Raw genomic sequence first — 7880 nt, forward strand, 5'->3', positions numbered from 1 at the left:
TTTTGTTATGACGTGCTGATAGTAGGGACAGAATTTGGCATTTGTAGTATAAATCCATGCATCCATCCGGCCTAGTGTGATTGATTGATTGATTGATAGCTATCTAGCTATCTAGCTAGATAGATAGATAGATAGATAGATAGATAGATAGATAGATAGATAGATATTTTATTGTCCTATGAGAGGATATTATATAGACATTGGCGGTGGTTGTGTAATGGTGCGAGGAATGTTTTCTTGGCAGACATGAGGCACTCTAATGCCAAGTGAGCATCATTTAAACATCACAGCGTACTCGAATATTGCTGCTGGCCAAGTGTATCCCTTCATAGCTGCAATAAATACATTTTCAAATGGATAATTCCAGTACGAAAATGCATCACATCATAAATAACAACAATCCCAGCATGTCAAGTCAAGGCATTTTTTTTGTACTCTAATTCACACTTACCATCTCAGAGGGCTTTGCATTCACATCACATTCACATTATATGCTCCAAAACAGGTAAATAAAGCACAATGTACAGCGCCTTAAACCCCTATCCTTAGACTCTCGATTTGAGGAGGATTACACAGAAAACTGCATCACTGAAAAAGTTGCACAAGCCTCAGGAAGAGCATCAGAAGAGGGATCCTTTTCCCTGATGAATATGCATGCTGTAGGTGCTGGGGAGCAAAGGAGACATTGCAGTACGACATTTAAAGATAAGGCATTAAATGACTACACTTGGTGATAGCAGAACAATTCAAAGTACAAAAATATGGCTCCATGAACAACAACATTGGCATATTTTATTCCAATGACCTACAACATACCCAATAATCCACTCAGAACACCTTTGTGATGAGGTAGAGCAAGAGGTTCACAGCGTTGCATAATGCTGTCGAGTCAATATGCACCAAGATCTCTTTTTATAACGTTTCCAACACTTTGACTAAGTACATGCCATGAATAATTCAGGCTGTCTGCTGGCAAAATGAGGTTCCACTCAGTAATAGGTAGGCATACCTCATAGATGTCTTTATGTGTGCTCAATAACCCAAGTAAGGAAATCGCAGAAGGTGAATCAGTTCATCTGGACACAGCGTTTAGTGGGAGAAACATTTCATCACTCAGCCAAGGGACGTTGTCAGTCTCAACTGACTGCAGGTATTGCCACCCTTATAAACAATACAGCTGCATAACGACCGAAACCAATGATTGGTTTCATTGCACATTGCCATGACCATTAACTAGAGTTTCAATGGGCATGTGTACTAGTCACAGAGGATTGGGGAATAGTTGCAATCATTGCATTGTAAAATGGTGACAGATATACGCCAGGACTCTGCAGTGTACACCCATCAGGTGTAGACTACAGGTCAGTGGCCACTGTTTCAAGGATGAGGATGTGCACATCTTTTATAGAAAGGAACGCCGGTTTGAATGGGGAGTCAAAGAGGCCATCTATGTGAATAGGGAACAACCATCCCTGAACCGAGGGGGGCTAAGAGTACATCTGTTACCATCTGACAGTGCTGTGATTGTAACTATTTCCCAATCCTCTGTGAATAGTACACATGGCCATTGAAACTCTAGTTAAGGGTCACACCAATTTTCATATGAAACCGATCATTGTTTTCAGTCGTTATGCAACTGTATTGTTTATAAGGGTGGGGATCCCTGCAGTCGGTTGAGACTGACGAAGTCACTTCGATGGAATGTTTCTCCCACCAAACGTTGTATTCAGATGAACTGATTCACCTTCTGTGACATACTTAATAAATTGGCCAGTGAAAAAAGGTGACGTGTCACATGGAACTTTAATTTCTGACCGTGCTGCTTTGGAAAAAAATAAAATTCTGCTTCCTATGAATGGAGACCTTCTGTACACGTAAACTGTAAGTGTAAATCAATCCTGCAATTTTTTTTTCTTTTTGGGGGGGGATTTTCCCCCTTTTTCTCCCCAGTTGTATCCAGCCAATTACCCCACGCTTCCAAGCCGTCCTGGTCGCTGCCCCCCCCCCCGATCCGGAGAGAGCTGCAGACTACCACATGTCTCCTCCGATACGTGGAGTCACCAGCCGCTTCTTTTCACCTGACAGTGAGGAGTTTCACCAGGGGAATGTAGCGTGTGGGAGGATCATGCTATCATGCTATTCCCCCCAGTCCCCCCCCCCGAACAGGTGCCCTGACCAACAAGAGGAGGCGCCAGTGCAGTGACCAGGACGCATACCCACATCCGGCTTCCCACCCGCAGACATGGCCAGTTGTGTCTGTAGGGACGCCTGACCAAGTTGGAGAGAGGGAGAAAGTTTCATAAATCCAACCTTGCTGCAATAATAAAACGATCACAGTTACTTCGGCATTTGTCAGTGACTAAATCTTCATACCAAAGGAGTGCAAAAAAAGTTTCCAGAACTGACTTTGTTCAGCAAAATAGTTAGCAAAGATGTCTTGTTTATAGTTTATAGAGGCTTTAGAATGACCTTCTAGTATTAGCTCATCAGCTGGCATATCGAAATAGCAGGTGCCCCCCCCCCTCCATTTTCTCCCCAATTGTATCTAGCCAATTACCCCACTCTTCCGCGCCATCCTGATCTCTGCTCCACCCCCTCTGCCAATCCGGGGAGGGCTGCAGACTACCACATGCCTCCTCCAGTACATGTGGAGTCACCAGCCGCTTTTTTTCACCTGACAGTGAGGAGTTTCACCAGGGGGGTGTAGCATGTGGGAGGATCATGCTATTCCCCCTAGCTTCCCCCTCCCCCCCTGAACAGGTGCCCTGACCGACCAGAGGAGGCGCTAGTGCGGCGATCAGGACATATACCCAATTCCAGCTTTCCACCCGCAGACATGGCCAATTGTGTCTGTAGGGATACCTGACCAAGCTAGAGGTAACACGGGCATTTGAACTGGCGTGACTCGTGTCGGCAGGCAATGGAATAGACTGCCACACCACCCGGATGCCCCCGACTGATGAAAAAAGCATTTTCCCCCTCTGCATTTGTAATGTGTCTCTGACCTGTTCTGTGCCTTACGACCTAGTGCTTAGCTCCATGGGGCTGGGCTCTCTGCAGTGGGTCTAACAACTCTGATAAACCAAAACTGAAAATTTAATGAAAAACAATTCATCATAGAATACAGCTGGCCTGTCACACAATGTAACCTATTGACTGTTGCTTTGTTGTATCTGATTTTATAAAATATAGAGCTTTCCCTGTAGGGATAGAGATGTTAATCTATTGTTTGTGGAACTGGCAAATATGATTTATAACATGCTGGGTTGAAATACGTGCAATGACAGCTTTGAAATTTGTCTGTCAAACAGGTTACATTTATTAAATAGCCGGGAGATGGGTCACATGAAGTACATATAAACGTCGCCAACATCCAATTCCATTACACCCCGTCTTAACTCCCCCAGAGCGGGCACCCATCTCTTGCTGTGCACCCAGTTCAGTCCTGTCATTTTAGTGGCATATGCTTAATCGGAGATAGCACCAGAAAGTTGCTGAAAGGTATTGTTCATTTTAAGACTGCTAGATTTCACACTGAGCTGGTGAACATTACATGTCCGCTGAATACTGGCATGCTGTCAGATGTTCATGCCTGAGCTATGTTTATAAAATGAATTTTATGCAACAAATTATGATGATTGACATGCCCTCTATTTAAAGGGTGTTCTTAGAAACAGGCATCCTGCACCCATGCAACATTATTTTAGTTTATCTTTTTTTTTTCTATGACCTTCATGTGATCTTATTATATGCTGCTAAGTGTGTTTATTAGATATGTTGTTTGTCTTTATCATTCTTGGAGCACATGAAAAAAGAAATGTTGATGTTAATGGACAATATGATGGCGGTGAGAATTCACATCTGTAGCGGCCTCACCCAGTACCGTTGTGGGAAGATGGCGAGGCAAATTAACGTTTGCGGCGGCCTTACCCAGTACCGTCCATTCCGTGTCTTTGTCCACGTCTGCGTCTGAGTTTGTGTCTTCATTTAATGGTTGGGAGAGCTGGCACTGGATCGGCTTGGAGAGCTTAGTCTGCCGTGTCCTGTGGGCCCAGGGACCATGGCCCTGCCCGAAGCTGCGCCTGAAGAGGAAACACCGAGGATGGTCTGACAGCACGCGGAAGCGGGGCAGGCTAAGCTAACTGCTAGCCCATGCAGACCGGCAGTTCCGATAACACCGAGGGCGGTCTGGCAGGGGTATCGCCTAGCGTTGACTGTGTTTTTGGTGTCGTCATGTGGAGTGCGGGGAGGTGTGTCAAGGGTGTCTGGCTGGGAGAGCTGGCGTTGGATCGGCTGGGGGAGCCTGGTCTGCTGTGTCCGGTGGGTCCAAGGACCACGGCCCTGCCCAGAGCTGCGCCCGAGGAGGAAACACAGAGAGCGGTCTGACAGGACGTGGAAGCGGAGTGGGCTAAGCTAACTGCTAGCCCATGCAGACCGGCAGTTCCGACAGTCATCCTGGTGTTCATTCTCCTGGACAGTGATTTTTTTTTTTTTGTAGTTTGATATATGTGTTCTTGTAGTTTTTGGATATGTGTTTTTGTCTTTGTGTTGCACTGCTGTGGGCTGGGGGAAATATTTCATTTAATTTCATGTACTTCCGTACATGAAATAAAATGACAAAGTGTTCCTGATTCCTTATTCCTGACAATAAAGTATCATCTTATCTTATCTTATTTTATCTTATCTTTTCTTAACAGTGTGTTTACCAGTTATCTTATTTACAACCCTGTCCTGTTTGTTGCATGCACCAGGCAGGACTGCTTTCAACATTTGAAACCTTTGACCGGAAGAAATATGGTAAAATTTCAAATGCTACAAGGGTCCTGCTTATGTAAAGGGTCAAGGCAGCTAAAGAGCAAGATATGCAGCTGTAGAGACAGGACACATAGTATGAACATATATGTAACACTGGCCCATGAATTAACATGCATTTGACCACAGAAGTCATCTCTGACTTCAGATTTTTTTTTTCTCCTGTCATCCTATGTGCTTATAATATTCCCTGTCCTCCAATTTCTGGTCTCCCGCAAGGCTGATATACACGTCCTTGTAACCTTTTCGCTCCTCCTTCAGTTCACATGCTCGCCGTTTCCTTTTTTCCACACAGTGTTTCCCCCAGGTTTGCAGTAGTCTCTTGAAACACTATCAAGCTGCCAGTGATGGAGCTGTCTGATAGAGCTAGGAGCTGAGGATGAGAGAGAGAGAGACCTCTGATGAAAACCCAGTGACAGTGGCTCTAATCACAGGTGCGTAGGCATTTGTTTTGTCAGCAAAAAAGACCCTGTCATGGGGAAATGGATTCAGAACAAGGTTGATATGAATGTGCCTGCCTATGCGGATGTGCATGTGTGCATGGAGGCTGTGAAGTTGAGGCAAGGATTTGCCTGTACCTTCTTTTTCATTCACACACACACACACAAAATAGCATTTTAATGTAACATCCACCTTGCATTGCAGATCCCATCAGTGTTGCAGAGGATGAGCAGAGGGAGTGTTCCATTCGCTCCCTAAGCTCCCCATCACCCCGCCTCCCCCTCCTTCTTTTTAGTGATTTGCTCAGTGAAATCACTCAGTGGGGAGAAGTGTTGGCTCAAAAGCGAGTAAAAGGAGTGGATGGGTTTCTGGTCAACCAAAGACCCCAACGTCACAACTCCCTGGCTCTTAATCAGACGTGAAACACGTGTCTTCAACAGAACAGGTGAGCAGAGAGGAAAGACAAACGGCCGTTTGTGCCATGAATATTTGTCTCAAGCTATACATACACACCGTCATTCAGGAGCTCGAAACCATAAAGCCGTTGGTTTCTATTCTTCCAGCATCTGGCGTAAAGGTTATTAATTTGTATGCTCAACACTCGTGGGGGGGGGGGGGCGGATTTGAGGCCACAACAGTCCCATAACACCCAAGACATAGGAAAGGTGGTAGCATGCAAATAGGTTAGCCTCTTTAGCCAAGTCACTGGTCACTTGCTGTTGCATCAAATGCTCGTTTTGACTCACTCACATCCTGAGTACCAATACATAGCCCTGGCACAACTAGTCTTACCGGTTAATGTGGCATTGTAGTCCATCTTTTCACCTCATCTCTGCCACTGAATTGAGAGGAGAAAGGAGCTTAGAGGGGATGAACAAGGCAGTCGATTGGCTCTGGATGCTTGACACTCCTGGTGACTCAATGTAGTGAAGACAGTCTTGTGTATTGCGGGGACTTCAAATTCCATATTCATAAGATGCAGTGAGAGAGAGAGAGAGAGAGAGAGAGAGAGAGAGAGAGAGAGAGAGAGAGAGAGAGAGAGAGAGAGAGATGGAGAGGGAGAGAGGGTAAAAAGAATGAGTGAATTAAGAGAGCAAGGGGAGGGAAGGACTAATCATCCCCATTCATGTTTCAAAGAGCCCCCAGTTGCCATGGAAAGTGGAGCCAATAATTTTGTGAGTGTGTGTGGGGGGGGGGGCAGGATGGGGTGACGATCAATAGGCCAGTGAAAGAGTAGAGAGAGCTTTAGGGCCGTTTTTTTCTTACTTTTTTGGGGTTGGGATTAGAGTTCCCAGTTATCTCTACTACTACTATCGGCTGCTCCCGTTAGGGGTTGCCACAGCGGATCATCCTTTTCCATCTCTTCCTGTCCTCTGCATCTTCCTCTGTCACACCAGCCACCTGCATGTCCTCCCTCACCACATCCATAAACCTCCTCTTTGGTCTTCCTCTTTTCCTCTTCCCTGGCGGCTCCATATTCAGCATCCTTCTCCCAATATACCCAGCATCTCTCCTCCACACATGTCCAAGCCATCTCAATCTTGCCTCTCTTGCTTTGTCTCCAAACCGTCCAACCTGAGCTGTCCCTCTAATATACTTGTTCCTAATCCTGTCCTTCTTCGTCACTCCCAATGGAAAAAAAACATTTAAGAGTTCCCAGTTATACCGGTGAGTATTTCACAAACAACAGCAAAGCAGTGTTTGCCCCCTAAATATTCAGTTTATTCATCTTCACCTTACATGTCTTTTTTTCCCTTGTAGGTTTTCAGAATGTGGCACCTTGCTCTCCAGTGTCCGCACAGAGATCACTGTCTGCTCCTCATCCACCTTAGCTTTCCACTATGTCAGGTAGTGCCCTGAGGATGCTGCAGCCTGAGGTGTGGAGAATCTGACAGCAGTGTTGTGGAAAATAAATAAATTTCACCACAGCAAATATCATGTATGCATAACCACCGAGGTCAAGCCCATTGACTGAGGCATAAAAGATGTTTATTTTAACACTGGGTATGTTTCCTACTTATACAGGGGAAAGGGTCCAGCCTGAAGCAGCCAGCGAGATTACAAAAACACAGTGCAGGATGCATGCAAGCTCACATTCAGGGCACACACATGCTGGCAGATAACCATACATTTATTCCTTTACACTCACACACTGTAAGACACAACAAACAACACACACACACCAACCTGGGGATATGTAGGAAATGGGTTTATGAACTGGAAACTGGGTTCCACTTGGCCTGAATATCAGCAGTTGGCTGGTGGCTACAGAAAACTGTCAGCCTGATGCTATAGAAAATAACAACTACCGCCATGTCACTGTAAAATAAATCCTGCCTGGTGCACAAACTGATTTCCCCTCTATCCCTTTGACCCGCAGGAGGAAAAACATTTGGTGGTTTGATGTGAATCCAGTGTGCATTTGGTTCTAATGGGATGCAGTGGGACGTCACTGCCACTGTTTAAAAACCTCAAGACACCTGCTGTTTCAGGCATCCGGGTGGCGTGGCGGTCTATTCCGTTGCCTACCAACATGGGGATCGCCGGTTTGAATCCCCGTGTTACCTCCGGCTTGGTCGGGCATCCCTACAGACACAATTGGCCGTGTCTGCGGGTGGAAAGCTGGA

General features: G+C 45.7%; 1 long non-coding RNA gene across 1 annotated transcript; it reads left to right on the plus strand.

The window, feature by feature from the left end:
* Window positions 1–5116: 5116 nt before the first annotated feature.
* LOC130116470 (uncharacterized) lies at window positions 5117–7092 on the plus strand. The gene is made up of 3 exons (XR_008810579.1): window positions 5117–5246; window positions 5458–5698; window positions 7015–7092. It is a non-coding gene; the product is annotated as an uncharacterized LOC130116470 (long non-coding RNA).
* The last annotated feature ends 788 nt before the right edge of the window (window positions 7093–7880 follow it).

The sequence above is a fragment of the Lampris incognitus genome, chromosome 8 (genome assembly GCF_029633865.1).
Source record: "Lampris incognitus isolate fLamInc1 chromosome 8, fLamInc1.hap2, whole genome shotgun sequence".
Lineage (NCBI taxonomy): Eukaryota > Metazoa > Chordata > Actinopteri > Lampriformes > Lampridae > Lampris > Lampris incognitus.